The sequence below is a fragment of the Elephas maximus genome, chromosome 1 (genome assembly GCF_024166365.1).
Source record: "Elephas maximus indicus isolate mEleMax1 chromosome 1, mEleMax1 primary haplotype, whole genome shotgun sequence".
Taxonomy (NCBI): domain Eukaryota; kingdom Metazoa; phylum Chordata; class Mammalia; order Proboscidea; family Elephantidae; genus Elephas; species Elephas maximus.
In genome coordinates, this window is record NC_064819.1 from 72115659 (window position 1) to 72133152 (window position 17494).

General features: G+C 39.8%; 1 protein-coding gene across 3 annotated transcripts in view; it reads right to left on the reverse strand.

Moving 5' to 3' along the window:
* The window catches only part of LOC126076526 (cytidine monophosphate-N-acetylneuraminic acid hydroxylase), a 509905-nt gene that overhangs the window by 236290 nt on the left and 256121 nt on the right, over positions 1-17494 (reverse strand). The window contains exon 3 of one of the 3 annotated variants that reach the window (XM_049885123.1): positions 3102-3285. The exons of the other annotated variants lie outside the window; for them this stretch is intronic. The gene's annotated coding sequence lies outside the window, so the exon portion shown is untranslated. The remainder of the gene's footprint in view (positions 1-3101; positions 3286-17494) is intronic. 3 annotated transcript variants of the gene reach the window in all.

Here is a 17494-nt window from a genome sequence, read left to right on the forward strand (position 1 = left end):
AATTGCCAGGAATGACAACTTCAAGAGAAACGGCGTTGCATTCATCATCAAAAAGAACATTTCAAAAAGACCAGACTTAATGGTCTGACTGAGACTAGAAGGACCCCAGAGGTCATGGTCCCCAGACCTTCTCTGTTAGCAGAAGACAGGAACCACCTCCAAAGCCAACTCCTCAGACAGGGATTGGACTGGACTATAAGACAGAAAATGATACTGGTGAGGAGTGAGCTTCTTGGCTCAAGTAGGCCCATGAGACTATGTGTGCGGCTCCTGTCTGGAGGAGAGATGTGAAGGCCGAGGGGCACAGAAGCTGGCTGAATAGACACAGAAATACAGGATGGAGAGAAGGAGTGTGATGTCTTATTGGCGGGGAGAGCAACTAGGAATATATACCAAGGTGTATAAAAGGTTTTGTATGAGAGGCTGACTGGATTTGTCAACTTTCACTTAAAGCACAATAAAAACTAAAAAAAAAAAAAAAGAAGAATATTTCGAGATCTATCCTGAAGCACAACACTGTCAGTAATAGTATAATATCCATACACCCACAAGAAAGACCAGTTAATATGATTATTATTCAAATTTCCTTGCCAACCACAAAGGCCAAAGATGAAGAAATTGAAGATTTTTACCAACTTCTGCAGTCTGAAATTGATCAAACATGCAATCAGGATGCACAGATAATTACAGGTGATTGGAATTCAAAAGTTGGACATGAAGAAGTCTCAGTATTTGGAAAATACAGCCTTGATGATAGAAACAATGCCAGAGATAGCATGATTCAATTTTACAAGAACAATGACTTCTTCATTGCAAGTATCTTTTATCACTAACATAAACAGTGACTATACAAGTGGGACTCGCCAGATGGAATACACAGGAATCAAGTCGACTACCTCTGTGGAAAGAGACGGTGGAAAAGCTCAATATCATCAGTCAGAACAAGGCCAGGGGACGACTGCGAATCAGACCATCAATTACTTATATGCAAGTTAAAGTTGAAACTGAAGAAAATTAGAACAAGTCCCAGAAAGCCAAAGTACAACTTTGAGTTTATCCCACCTGAATTTAGAGACCATCTCAAGAATAGATTTGATGTGTTGAACGAACAGTAGTGACTAAAGACCAGACGAGTGGTGGAACGACATCAAAGACATCACACATGAAGAAAGCAAGAGGTCATTAAAAAGACAGGAGAGAAAGAAAAGACCTAAATGGATGTCAGAAGAGACTTTAAAATTTGCTCTTGAACATTGAGTAGCTAAAGCAAAAGGGAAAAATGATGGAGTAAAAGAGTTGAACAGAAGATTTCAAAAAGCAGCTTGAGAATACAAAGTAAGGTATTGTGAAGACATGTGTAAAGACCTGGAGATAAAAAACTAAAAAGGAAGAACACACTTGGCATTTCTCAAGCTGAAAGAACTGAAGAAAAAATTCAAGCCTCAAGTTGCAATACTGAAGGATTCTATGGGGAAAATATTAAACGACACAGGAAGCATCAAAAGAAGATGGAAGGAATACACAGAGTCACTATATCAAAAAGAATTGGTTGACGTTCAACCATTTCAGGGGGTAACATATGATCAGGAACTCATGGTACGAAAGGAAGAAGTCCAAGCTGCACTGAAGGCATTGGCAAAAACCAAGGCTCCGGGAATTGATGGAATACCAATTGTGATGTTTCAACAAATGGATGCAGCACTGGAAGTGCTTACTTATCTATGCCAAGAAATTTGGAAGACAAGCTACCTGGCCAACTGGCTGGAAGAGACCCATATTTATGCCTATTCCCAAGAAAGGTGATCCAACCAAATGCGGAAATTATGGAACAATATCATTAATACCACATGCAAGCAAATTTTTGCTGAAGGTCATTCAAAAGCAGCTTCAGTAGTATATCGACAGGGGACTGCCAGAAATTTAGGCCGAATTTAGAAGAGGACATGGAACCAGAGATATCATTGCTGATATCAGATAGATCTTGGCTGAAAACAGAGAATACCAGAAAGATGTTTTATTGACTATGCTAAGGCATTCAACTGTGTGGACCATAACAAATTATGGACAACATTTTGGAGAATGGGAATTTAGTGAACTAGGGTGATATAAGTCTCTTGAATTGAATTTCACTACAGTTGAGTCATAAACTTAATGGTGTCATTAGAATGTGAAAAAGGAAAATATTGAGGAAAGTGTAAAGGTTAGAAATGGTAGGGAAAGGAGATCAAGAAACAAAAGAAAAACAAAGTAGTTATAGGGGACAAACGGCAATACAAAAAGAGATAGTGATATTGCAAGAGAAAAGATGTACAAGTTCAGAGATGGGAAGAAATAATGTTATAAAAATGAAAATATGTAGTGTAATTTAATAAGAGGTTCCCTGAGGGGGACAAATGGTTGTACTCAGCTACTCACCCAAAAGTTGGCAGTTCAATTCCACACAGCGGCACTGTGGAAGAAAGGCCTGGCAATCTACTTCCATAAGATTACAACAATGGAAAACCTTGTGGAGTGTAGTTCTACTCTGTTGCACATAGGATCGACTTGGAATCAACTTGACGGCAATGGATAGTTTTTTGTTTGTTATTTGTTTGTTTTTAATTTAATAGATGGTAAAATAATTCCTTGACAGGAAAAAATGATGGGAAGCACTGTACTACACAAATTCCACTTAGAATGTGTTCATGCAGCCATTTATCATAATCTGTCAGAATCAGTGAAATATAGGCGATGTCATTTTTATTAGCTTCGGTAGGCTTCGGTGTCAAGGGGCATTCAAGAAAATCAGTCAGTTCACTGGATTAGCGTTAGCAACAAAACACGGCAGAGCTTTCCAAAACTTATAATTTACCTAGTTTGTTGGACCAGATTTTCCTCCCTTGCAGACATTTGATCCTTGTTTAGAAAGCTCTGTCTTTACTTGGCTTTCATTCACGTGACTACGCTAGAGTTTCACTGCAATCCTCCCGACTCTAACCCAGAATTTAGGGTAAAAAATTCCATCTTGGAATACGTTCAAGAAAATGTATCAGAGGAACTGCCAGAAGAGCTGAGTTATAACACTGTCAAAACCCGTTGCCATCAAGCAGATTCGGACTCACGGTGATTCCGTGTGTTCAGAGCAGAACTGCGCTCCGTAGGGTTTTCAAGGCTGTGGCCCTTCAGAAGCAGATTTAGCAAAACAGCGCTAGCGTGTTTGTACTTATCAGTTACTTCAGTATCAGGTCCCAACTGTGCTGTTAACTAGGTCAACCGTTGAACCACTCTGAAATTCTGTTTCTTCGCCTGTGAAAAGGAAATTATAATATCCATGTCACAGATTTGTTGTAAGGAGTAAATAAGATAATGTCTAGAAAAATGTAGCCTTTGTGAAAGTGGGCTAGGAGTGGTTGCAAGCCCGGTGGAGTATTAGATGACTTCTTCAACCAAAGACGCAACCCACTGTCGTAAAGTCGATTCCGACTCATAGCGACCCTATAGAACAGAGTAGAACTGTCCCGTAGACTTCCCAAGGAGTGCCTGGTAGATTTGAACTATCGACCTTTGTTGGTTAGCAGCCGTAGCACTTAACCACACCACCACCAGGGTTTCCGGCTTGTCTGCTAATTGCTTTTCCCACCAAAGAGCCAGAGTCCTGGAGAAAATCCCTCTTCTGACCACAAGGAGCGCAGAGCAGAGATGCAATTCACAATAATCACTGATAGAAGGTATTTTTTGATCTTAAAAAGCTGCCTGCTTTTTTAAAATCACATATTATTATACTTATTACTTTGTTGTTATTAGCTGCCATAGAGTTGACTCCAATTCATGGCAACCTTACGTACAATAGAACGAAACATAGCCTGGTCTTGCAGCATCCTCACAATTGTCAGCATGTTCAAGTCCATCTTTACAGCTACTGTGCCAATTCGTCTCACCAAAGATCTCTCATGCCCTTGACTCTCTGCATCACCAAACATGATAACCTCTTCTAGCAACTGATCCCTCCTGATGATGAACCCAAAGCAAGTGAGTCGGACTTTATTACTATAAAAAAAGATGGCAGAATTCATTTCGGGGGAAGATTGGTCTTTCATTTTCAAGTTGAGGGGAAGCTTTGATAGGCTGTCGCTGTGCATGGTTAGGGCCCAGAATCCTCCTCTGATGATAACATAAAAATCTCTTTTCATTGTGGATAGAACATTGCTAAGCATTGCTGTGTGTGGCTACGTTGGAGCCTGATGCAAAAGAGAAAATGTGTACCCCTATATCAGCACCACCACCACCAGTTGCCATCAAGTTGACCCCAGTTCATGGTGACCCCATGTGTGTCAGAGTAGAGCTGTGCACCATAGGGTTTTCAATGGCTGACTTTTTAGAAGTAGATTGCCAGGCCTTTTTTCTGAGGCACATCTGAGAAGACTTTAACTTCCAATCTTTTGGTTAACAGCCAAGCACATTAACTATTTGCACCACCCAGAGACTCCATACCTTTATATGCATGCATCAAGATACCCTTCCATATTTTGAACTAAGTGGAAAAAGTTTCAAAAAAAAAAAAAAAGCTCTACAATAAAAAAGTGTGACTATAGGTAAAGCTGTGCATTGCTCAGTGTGCCATCAACAACTCTCATAAACCTGACATTTGGGCCCAGGAAATGCAGTTTGATTGGCAATGACCATTTCTGCTGTATAACAACTCAGAGTCATCAAACAAACAACACACTGTCATTGTTCAAAATTTTCATAGTTTGTTCATCAGGTACTTTTTGCATTAATTTTGATTTTTAAAAATATTGCATTAAAAATTTATAGATCTTGATTACTGAGATTTTTGATGCCCTTTTAAGTTTTCACCCTAGGTAGCGCCTCATTTGCCTCACCCTAATCCTAGCCCTATTGCCAATAGATTATCAGGCAGACAATTCCAGCTCCTCTACAGAAGAGATTTTGGAGCTGTGAACATTAGGACCAAGGTGAGGGTCAAGGAAACACCTGTCTTTGCAAGGAGAGAGCAAGCCCAGTAACATGGAAACACTGGTGGTGTTGTTGTTAGGTGTCATGGAACCGACTTGATCTCATAGCAACCTCATGTTGTAGAACTGCCCCGTAGGTTTTTCTAGGCTATAGTCTTTATGGGAGCAGATCCCTAGGTCTTTCTCCTGTGTAGTCACAGTGTGGGTTTGAACCACCAACCTTTTGTTTAGCAGCAGAACGGTAAACTATTGCGCCACCAGGGCCCCTGGAGGCACTGATGAGAAAAAGCAACAGACACTGGTGGGAAAAAGCAAGGAAGGAGATGACCAGAGGCACCTTTTGTGAATGGGTATAACCGAAAGGCTTTGGGAGTAATGAGATCTGAGAAGCAATTCAGTGTAAAACTCTTCCTTTCTGCGTTGAAGATCTTTTACTTTATTTTCAAGTATGTTAAATAGCACAGTGATGATCTAGGTGAATGAAGAGAGGAACCAGTGACCACTAGAGGGACAAATTGGCCTGGAGAAAGCTGCAATAGCAAGGGAAACAGTTACTTTGTTCAATAGACATATAGAAAAAAAGAGAGCAAAAGATCTCAACATTATTTAAGCCACATGCAAAAGCTTTATATTCCCTTCATGCTGGTGGAAATTTCAATTCCTATGGGCCCAAAACTCATGCAGAAACACAGGAGCCAGATCTGATGATAAACCACACACCCGAGGTCATTAGATAAGCAAGTCATTAAAGGTCTGGAATGAAGGAAACTTGAGGCCAAATAGGCAGAGAAAGAAATTACTGGGATTTAAGAAGTTAGATAAAAGAATTGGTATCGGGAATCATATTATAAATAAAAAACTACATGGGATTAAAGGGTGGGAATGGACAATATCAGACATATCAAACATCAGAGAACTCGAGAGACATCAGTCTGTAAATGACAACAACATCAGATCAATAAAAGGAGGAATATACAGTGTAGGTATAGAACTTTCAAATGGAGAGGAAGTCAAGGCAGCATCAAGTAATAAAAGACTGGTTCAAACATAGGAAGATAGGGGTAAATTTCAAGGTAACCACAAAGAAAGTTAGCAAACTTACTCATCAAAATTAAGAAGAAAAGCATAAAGTGTCAGTAAATGCAAAATCTACAAAAACAAAAGACACAAAAAGAAATTTCACAAACAAAAGGAATTTAGCATAGGAGAGTAAGAGGAACAAAGAAAAAAGCACTATAAAATGACAGCGATAAACTCACACCTATCGATAATCACACAGAAGATAAATAGCTTAAAAGCGCCCATAAAGAGACAGAATAGATTAAAAAAAAAAAAAAGACCCATCAATAACCTGTTTACAACAGACACACCTTACACACAGAGACATAAATATATTTAAAATCAAAAAATGAAAAGAATATATATCAAGAGCACAGCAATACCTGAGACCAGAAGAACTAGATGGTGCCCGGCTACAACCAATGACTGCCCTGACAGGGAATACAACAGAGAACCCCTGAGGGAGCTGGAGAGCAATGGGATGCAGACCCCAAATTCCCATAAAAAGACCAGACTTAATGGTCTGACTGAGACTTGAAGGACCCTGGTGGTCATGGCCCCCAGACTTTCTGTTGGCCCAGGACAGGAACCATTCCCAAAGCCAACTCTTCAGAGAGAGATTGGACTGGACAGTGGGTTGGAGAGGGATGCTGGTGAGGAGTGAGCTTCTTGGATCAGGTGAACACTTGAGTCTATGTTGGCATATCCTGCCTGGAGGGGTAATGAGAGGGAGGAGGGGGTTGGAAGCTGGTGAAATGGACACAAAAAGAGAGAGTGGAGGGAGGGAACTGGCTGTCTCACTAGGGGGAGAGCAATTGGGAGTGTGTAGTAAGGTGTATATAAGTTTTTGTGTGAGAGACTGACTTGATTTGTAAACTTTCACTTAAAACCCAGTGCCGAACTGGGTTTTAAGTGAAAAAGCACAATAAAATTAAAAAAAAAAAACAGAGTAATGCAGCAACACAAAAAAGAAAACAGCAATAAAAAAGAGCAGGAGTGGCAATATTAACCTCAGATAAAATAGACTTTAAGGTAAAATCCACTATAAAAGACAAGGAAGGACCTTATGTAATGATCAAGGGGACAGTCTGGCATGACGACATATCCAAAATAAATATCTATGCACCCAATAACAGAGCTCCAAAATGCACATAACAAATTCATAACAGCACTGAAATGAGAAATTGACAGTTCTACAATAATAGTAGGAAACTTCAACACACCACTCTTGGGGTAAAGGTCAGAACATCTAGAAAGAAACTCAGCAAATACACAGAAGATCTAAAGACCACAATCAACCATCTTGACCTCATAGACATATATAGAACATGCCACCCAACAGCAGCAAAGTACACATTCTTTTTTAATGTATATGGAACATTCTCCAGAATAAACCACATCTTAGTTCACAAAGCAACCCTTAATAAAATTCAAAACACTGAGATAATACAAAGCATCTTCTCTGACCACAATCCCATAAAAGTAGACATTAATAACAGGAAGATCTAAGGAAAAAAATCAAATATGTAGAAACTGAATAAGATCTTGCTTATAAAATAGTGGATAATAGAAGAAATCAAAGGTACAATATAAAAATTTCTAGAATCAAATAAGAGTAAAAACACATCATACCAAAATTTTTGGGACACAGCAAAGACAGTGCTCAGAAGTCAATTTATAGCAACACATGCACACATCAAAAAAGAACAAAGGGACAAATCAAAACATTAGCTATACAACTCAAACAAATAAAAAGAAAACAGCAAAAAGAAGCCCATGGCCACCAGAAGAAAAGGAACAATAAAAAATAGAGCAGAAATAAACAAAATACAGAATAGAAAAACAATAGAATCAACAAAACCAAAAGTTGGTTCTTTGAAAGGATCAATAAAATTAACAAACCACTGCCCAAACTGACAAAAGAAAAACAGGAGAGAAAGAAAATAACCTAAATAAAAAGCGAAATGGGGGACATTACAACAGACCCAAACGTAATAAAAAGGGTCATAATTTTTTTTTTAACAGAGTACTATAAAACACTGTGCTCCAACAAATTTGAAAACCTAGAGAAAAGGGGCAAATTTCTAGAAACATAACACAAACTGAGGTTGACAATCTGAACAGACCCATAATAAAGAAGAGATTAAAAGATAATTAAAAAAAAAAAAACTGCCAACAAAAAAAGGCCTTGCCCAGATGGCTTCACGGGAGGATTCTACCGAACATTCAAAGACAAGCTCACACCAGTATTATTCAAACTATTTCAGAACATAGAAAAGGAAGGGATACTTCCAAATTCGTTCTATGAAGCCAGCACAACCCTGGCTATGAAGCCAGTATAACCCTGATACCAAAACCATGCAAAGACACTACAAAGAAAAGGAAAGTACAGACCAATATCTCTCATGCAAAAATTCTCAACAAAATTCTAACCAATAGAATTCAGCGCCATATAAAAAAAAAAATAATACACCACAACAAAGTGGGATTCATGCCAGGTATGCAAGGACTGTCCAACATTAAAAAATCAATCAACATAATCCACCACATAAATAAAAGAAAAGAATCATATAATTATCTCAATCAATGCAGAAAAGGCATTTGATAAAGTCCAACACCCATTCCTAATAAAAACTCTCAATAAGATAAGAGTAGAAGGGAAATTCCTCGACATTGTAAAGGGCATTTATACAAAACCAACAGCTAACATCATTGTCAATGGAGAGAGGCTGAAAACATTCCCCTTGAGAACAGGAACAAGGATGCCCTATATCACTACCCCTATTTAACATCGTCCTAGAAGTCCCAGCTACAGCAATGAGACAAGAAAAAGAAATAAAGAGCATCCAAATTAGTTAGGAAGAAGTAAAACCGCACCCTATTTGCAGATGATATGGTACTATACCTAGAGAACCCAAAAGACTCCACAAGAGAACTATTGGAACTAATAGAAAGATTCAGGAGAGTAGCAGAATAGAAAATAAACATACAAAAATCAGGTAGATTTCTATACACCAAAAAAGAGAACTACAAAAAGGAAGTTAGGAAAGCAATACCATTTATAATAATAATAGCCCCTAAAAAAATAAAATACAAGGAATGTAAAAGACCTATATAAAGAAAACTACGAAACACTACTGCAAGAAACCAAAAGAGATCTACATAAATGGAAAAGCATCCCATGCTCATGGATAGGTAGGCTTATCATTGTGAAAATATTAATTCTACCCAAAGCAAACTACAAATACAATGCAATCACAATCCAAATACCAAGAGCAATCTTTAACAAGATGGAAAAACTAATCACTAACTTTTTATGGAAAGGAAAGAGGCTCTGGATAAGTAAAACACTATTGAAGAAAAAGAATAAAGTAGGAAGACTCTCCCTACCTGACTTCAGAATCTACTATACAGCTATGGTAGTCCAAACAGCCTGGAACTGGTATGACAGACGCATTGACCAATGGAACAGAATCGAGAACCCAGATGTAAATTCATTCACCTATGCATACCTGGTCTTCAACAAAGTCCTGAAGTCCATTAAATGGAGTAAAAGAGTGTTTTTAACAAATGGTCCTGACAAAACTAGACGTCCATCTGTAAAAAACAAGAAACAGGACCCATACCTCACACCATACATTAAACTAATTCAAAATTGATCAAAGACCTAAATATAAAACCAAAAGCTATAAAGATCATAGAAGAAAAAATAGGATTGATGTTAAAAAAAAAAAAAAATGCCTTTGAATAGATTCCAACTCATAGCGACCCTATAAACAGAATAGAGCTGCCCCATAGAGTTTCCAAGGAGTGCCTGGTGGATTCAAATTGCTATCCTTTTGGTTAGCAGCCGTAGCACTTAACCACTTTGCCACCAGCGTTTCCGGACTGACATTAGAGGCCCTAATACACAGCATAAACAGGATACAAACCATAGCTAACACAAACTAGATGATAAGCTAGATTACTGGGATCTTTGGAAAATTAAGCACTTATGCTCATCAAAAGACTTCACCAAGAGTAAAAAGAGAGTCTACAGACTGGGGAAAAAAATTTTGACTGTTACAAATCAGATAAAGATCTAATCTCAAATCTATAGGAAAATCCAACACTTCAACAACAAAAAGACAAACAATCCAATTAAAAAATGGGCAAAGAGACTGACTTGATTTGTAAACTTTCACTTAAAGCACAATAAAAATTATTTAAAAAAAAATGGGCAAAGAATATGAACAGACACTTCCCCAAAGACATTCAGGCAGCTAACACACACATGAGGAAATGCTCAGCATCACCAGCCATTACAGAAATGCAAATCAAAACTACAATGAGATACCATCTCACCCCATTGTTACTGGCATGAATCAAAAAAACAGAAAATAACAAATGTCGCAGAGGCTGTGGGAGCTTGGAACTCTTATGCACTGCTAGTGGGAATGTAAAATGGTACCATTTTGAAAAATGATATGACGCTTCCTTTAAAAGCTAGAAATAGAAATACCATACTATCTGGCAATCCCTCTCTTAGGAATACATGCTAGAGAAATAAGAGTAGTCACACAAATAGACATATACACACTCATATTCATTGCAGCATTATTCACAGTTGCAAAAATATAGAAACAACCTAAGTCTCTATCAACAGATGAATGGATAAACTATGGTACATACACACAATGGAATACTGCTCAAAAATAAAGAACAATGATAAATCTGCAAAACATCTCACAACATGGATGAATCTGGAGGGCATTATGCTAAGTGAAATAGGTCAATTACAAACAGACAAATACTATAATAGAACACGATTATAAAAATTCGTGAAAAGGTTTACACACAGAAGGAAACAATCTTTGATGGTTACCAGGGAGGGTAGAGGTAGAAAGGGAAAAACACTAGACAATAGACAAGTGGTAACTTTTGTGAAGGTTAAGGCAGAACACAATACTGAGGAAGTCAGCACAACTTGACCAAGGCAAGGTCATGGAAACTTCACAGACACATCTAAACTCCCTAAGGGACCAAATTACTGGACTGAGGGCTGTGGGGACCATGGTCTTGGGGGACATCTAGCTCAATTGGCGTAAGATAGTTTATAAAGAAAGTGTTCTATATTCTACTTTGGTGAATAGCATCTGGGGTCTTAAAAGCTTGCGAGCAGCCATCTAAGATACTCCACTGGTCCCAATCCATCTGGAACAAGGGAAAATGAAGAAAACCAAAGACAGAAGGGAAGATAAGTCCAAAGGACTAATGGACCACAACCACCACAGCCTCCACCAGACTGAGTCCAGTACAACTAGATGGTGCCTGGCTACTACCACCAACTGCTCTGACAGAGATCATAATAAAGGGTCCAAGACAGAGGTGGAAAAAAATATAGAACAAAATTCTAAGTCACAAAAAAAGACCAGACTTACTAGCCTGACAGAGACTGGAGAAACCCCAAGAGTATGGCCCTGGGACAACTTTTTAACTCATTACTGAGGTGACTCCTGAGGTTCACCCTTCAGCCAAAGATTAGACAGGCCGTAAAGCAAAACAAGACTACATGGGCACACCAACCCAGGAGCAGGGCCAAGAAGGTAGGAAGGGACAGGAAAGCAGGTAATTGGGAACCCAAGACTGAGAAGCGGAGTGTTGACTTGTCCTGGGATTGGCAACCAATGTCGCAAAACAATATGTGTATTAATTATTTAATGAGAAACTAATTTGCTCTGTAAAAAAAAATTACAAACTACAAAAAAGCATTAGCTGGGCAAAGGCGTCTTAGATGAAAAAAAAAGAAAGTATGTATATTCCCAAAGAATTCTCAGATATATCTGTAGCTTAGAATGGAAGCCCAAATTTTGCTCTTTGAATATTAAAATGAAATGTGACTTTGGAAAGCCGAAAATGTAGGGACTCAAATTACATCTGCAGTTTTTATTAGACATTCCAATAAAAGAGTAATCATTCCAAGACAGACCTACCTCCAGTATGTAAGAAGATAAATCAACAACCCAGAACCTGAACAACCGACAAAAGCCCAAAAGCCAGGCCCCAGAACAGAATAATTCCTTTGGTCACCCCTGGTGGAGAAGAATGCGGATTTATTTACTGAAGAATGGGGGTCTATATACATGCTACAAATTATATACAGTGCCATTCCGATAATAAATATATATGTGTATATATACACACACACACACACACATATATATGCTTCACTTAACTCTTTAGCAAGCTATAGCTAATTATCCTTCCACAATTACATTTAGTTACTGTCAGTGAATAACAGTAAAATAAAATTCATAAAAGACTAAAGAGCCCCTCTGGAGATCGCGAAAAATGATACCGCCGGCTGACATCAATCTGAATTCTAGTGCCTGGAATGGGCAGACTAGTTAAACAGCATCCCTGACTCAGTAGTATCACTAGGGTTGGTGTCACCCAGTGTGTTAATTCATGGTGTCACCCCCCCCCCAGCCCACTCTCTACCCCCCAACCTCCTGCCTTCCACGCAGGAAACCAGGTTCCATTTCTGGCCAATACGCCTCACGCACAGCTACCACCCATCTGTAATGGAGGCTTGCGTGTAGCTCTGATGCAGAACAGATTTCAGAGGAGCTTCTAGACTAAGACAGACTAGGAAGAAAGGCCTGGTGATCTACTTCCAAAAATCAGCCAATGAAAGCCCTTTGTATCACAACAGCCTGATCTGCAGCTGATTGTGGGGGTGGTGCAGGACTGGACAGTGTTTCGTTCTGTTGTACATGGGGTCACTGTGAGTCGAGTGCCTACTGGTTTGTAGCTAACAACAACGTCAGATGGTAACAGTGAGGGAAACTGGGTGAGAGGTATATGGGAATTCTCTGTATTATCTTCGAAATTTTAAATCTGAAATGATTTCAAAATAGAAAATTTTATTTGAAAAATTAACAAATGAAAGCCACTTGCTGTAGCCTGGAGGTCCTCCAGGTGGGTATGCCTCAGATCCCACCGCTATGTGCCCCATCTTCAGGGTCTGGCTTCTCACACAAAACTCAGCTTCCATGACTTGGAGATTTTCTCCCTTCTCAATCCCTTGGTATGGTGTTTTGGCATTGGCTTCCCTCCTCTAGTGGGACTTTATATACATAACTTCTGCTTAATCCTTTGTGCCAGTGTATCCAAGCCACGTCAGGAAGTTTCTCCAAGTCCCTGCACGCCTAGCTCCATCCTCTGGGAAACTATTTCCAACTAGCTAAGACCGTAAGATTGTAATCATGTGGAACTGGTTTGCCTACCTCTAAGATATTCGGGCAGGTGGACTCAGAGCCCAACCCTTCTAAGAGACACCTGCTGTGACTTACCCTCCTACACCAAGCAGAATAAGCTGCCCTTTTTTATTTTTTGAAATTTTCCTTGACAAGGTAACCACAGAATGGGCCACAGATGCCCTCAATCCATCTCTGGGTAGAGACTTAACATTCTAATGAAAGAAGATCAACCTCTTCCTCCACCCTAGGGATCAAACCCTTGTCTAAAGAAAATGCATAATCATCCCCAAACTCTAAGAGCCTGCATGAAGGTCAGTCCTGAATATTTATGACAAATTTGCATTTCCTTGTCTGCTCTCTGTAGAAACCCACCTCCCCAAGCTGCCTGTGAGCAGTGTGGAGGCAGCAGCCCTGGCTGCTCCTTTCCTTGTGCAATGAAATAAAGGCGTCTTTCTGATCTCCCACCTCGGCCTCTTGTTTATTGGCTGTAACAAGTCACACCAAGCAAAACCTGGGGTTTTCACCCAACAACAGTATGACTTGAAATGTATTTCCTCTCTATCTTTTTTGCATATGTACCTACTATGAGAATCACAAGATACAGGTCACGGGGAAATGAGTAAGTAAAGAAAGCAAGAAAAATCTTTGGGCTCATCAACTTTATTTTAAATACTTCATAAGGACACAATTTAATTTACTTGCAGGGTGGGTTTTTTAAATTGTGCTCTACCATGCTGATTTTAAGAGGTAACTACTAGGAAAACCAAAACCAAACCAAACCCAGTGCCGTTGAGTCAAGTCCAACTCATAGGGACCCTATAGGACAGAGTAGAACTGCCCCATAGAGTTTCCAAGGAGCACCTGGTGCATTCGAACTGCGGACCCTTTAGTTAGCAGCTGTAGTGCTTAACCACTACACCACCAGGGTTTCCAGCTACTAAGAGGGACACTTTTTAAAAATTTTTTATGGAGGAATATTGAGCCCTTTTAAAACTACCAGTTAAAAGAATATCAAAGGAATGGGGGGAAACGTTCCTTTTGTGAGGGAACTCTGAACAGATTACATTGTGGGAGGCTCAGGGAAAACGTCATTTGGGTAAGATTCTAATTGTATGCTTCCTTATCACGTGGGAGACGCTGACAACTTAACGAGTTTACCGCTCAGAAAAGAAAATACCAGGCTCAACTTGTTTCTGATGCAGAACTCAGGAGTTCCTAGAAGAACAAGTGGAATGAAATGTTTCCTTTTTAATTTTCTTCCATTTCCAAACTGTTAACCCATTATTTGTTTTGAAACAGTCATTGTGGTATGTTGAACCCAGGAATACAAGAACTGACCTAAGCTAAGCATGAGAATCTCTGGCGATGCAGTGGTTGAAGCATTCAGCTGCTAACCCAAAGTCTGGTGGTTCTAACCCACCAGCTGCTCTGTGCCTCCAGAAAGACATACAACCTTGGAAACCCTTTGGGGCAGTTCTACTCTGTCCCATATGGTCCCTGGGAGTGGGAATGGACTTGATAGCAGTGGGTTTAGTTTTTTGGTATGCTAAACACTGTGCTGTGCTCCTGCCTAAGCAGCATTCAATCTAGAAGGACATGTGTTAAAACGTCTTTAGTATAAGCCAATGGTTCTCAAGCAGGGGTGACTTTGCCCCCCAGGGGACATTTGAGAATTTCTGCAGACGTTTTTGTTTGTCAAAATTGTAGAGGAACTTGCCATGAGACCAGAAGAAGTGGGTGGTGCCCAGCTACCACTACTGAACTCAATAGATGGATTGTGATTAAAAAGAGGAAAATTGTGAAATGAAATTCCAAATTCGTATTGGGCCCAGACACACTGAACACACTGAGACTGGAGGAACTCCCAAATCAATTGCCTAGAAACAACTTTTAAACCTTTAACTGAAAGTATCCCATGAAGTCATCTTTAAATAAACCAGAGTTAAGCTAAATAAATAATGTTTGCCTTGAGTATTGTGCTACTTTAAAGAATTACCTATATGCTAGGAGTCGGAATCGACTCGATGGCACTGGGTACTGGGTATATGAGATCAAAATGACAATAGTAAGATTAATTAGTAGATAAGAACTGCTTTAGGTGAAGGGAAGGACAATACTCAATACATGGAAGGTCAGCTCAACTGGACTGGACCAAAAGCAAAGAAGTTTCCGGGATAAACTGAATGCTTCAAAGGTCAGCGGAGCAAGGGCGGGAGTTTGGGGACCACGGTTTAAGGGGACTTCAAAGTCAATTGGCAAAATAATTCTATTATGAAAACATTCTGCATCCCACTTTGAAATGTGGCATCTGGGGTCTTAAATGCTAACAAGCGGCCATCTAAGATGCATCAATTGGTCTCAATCCCCCTGGATCAAAGGAGAATGAAGAACACCAAGGTCACACAATAACTAAGAGACCAAGAGACAGAGAGGGCCACATGAACCAGAGACCTACATCATCCTGAGACCAGAAGAACTAGTTAGTGCCCGGCCACAACCGATGAGTGCCCTGACAGTGAGCACAACAGAGAACCCCTGAGGGAGCAGGAGATCAGTGGGATGCAGACCCCAAATTCTCATAAAAAGACCAGACTTAATGGTCTGACTGAGACTAGAGGAATCTGGGCGGTCATGGTCCCCAAACCTTCTGTTGGCACAGGACAGGAACCATTCCCGAAGACAACTCATCAGACATGAAAGGGACTGGACAGGGGGTAGGAGAGAGATGCTGATGAAGAGTGAGCTAATTATATCAGGTGGACACTTGAGACTGTGTTGGCGTCTCCTGTCTGGAGGGGGGATGGGAGGATAGAGAGAGTTGGAAGCTGGCAAAATTGTCACAAAAGGAGAGACTGGAAGGGCTGACTCATTAGGGGGAGAGCAAGTGGGAGTACGGAGTAAGGTGTATATAAACTTATATGTGACAGTCTGACTTGATTTGTAAACGTTCACTTGAAGCTCAATAAAAGTTAATAAAAAAAAAATGACAACAGTAACACTAAAGCACAGATGAGAGCTTTAAGGGGCAGAGAGTCTAAGTTAATGGTGATGAGACAATATGGGCAGAGATACTGAGAATGGTGACATAATGTGAAGTATGTAACCACTGCCGATGAGCAACAATGGTCTGTACTGTTGCATGGGTGTGTGTTTTGTGTGTATTTCCACCAAAAAAAATTTTTTTTAAGCTGTATGGTGTGTGGGCGAGATGCTACTGACATCTAGTGGGCATCACCCAGGGATGCTGCTAAACATCTTTTAATACACAGGACAGGCCATGTTGTGTAACAAAGAATTCAGTCATTTAAGCAAGAATTAAAACTCCCAAAACACCATTGCTGTTGAGTCAATTCCAACTCATAGCAACCCCATAGGGTTTCCAGGTCTGTAAATCGTTAGAGAAGCAGGCTTCCACACCTTTCTTCTCCAGAGCAGCTCGTGGGTTAGAACCACTGACCTTTCAATTGGCAGCAAGCACTTTAACCACTGTACTACCAAGGCTCTTCTGAATCTGCCTTGAATTTCTGGCAGTTCTCTGCTGATGTACTACTGTAACCACTTTTGAATGATCTTCAGCAAAATTTTACCTGTATGTGATATTAATGATATTGTTCGATAATTTCCACATTCTGTTGGATCACCTTTCTTTGGAATAGGCATAAATATGGATCTCTTCCAGTCGACTGGCCAGGTAGCTGTCTTCTAAATTTGTTGGCATAGGCAAGTGAGCATTTCCAGTGCTGCATCCATTCACTGAGACAGCTCAGTTGGTATTCTGTCATGTATGATGTCCTAGATTTCATTCTATGACTCATCTGGTCATTAGTGTTCAACGCATCAAACCTATTCTTGAGATGGTCTCTAAATTGAGGTGGGATATACTCAAGATTGTACTTGGGCTCTTGTGGACTTGTTCTAATTTTCTTCAGCTTCAACTTGACCTTGCATAAGAGCAATTGATAGTCTGTTCTGCGCTTGGCCCCTGGCCTTGCTCTGAAAGGTGATACTGAGCTTCCCCATCATCTCTTTCCACAGATGTAGTCGATTTGATTCCTGTGTATTCCATCTGGCAAGGTCCACGTGTATAGTCATCATTTATGTTGTTGAAAAAAGGCATTTGCAACGAAGAATTCATTTGGCACAACTCAAAATGAGAAAAAACAGCTGCAAACATCCATTAATAATAGGAATGTGGAATGTTCAAAGTATGAACCTAGGAAAATTGGAAATCTTAAAAAA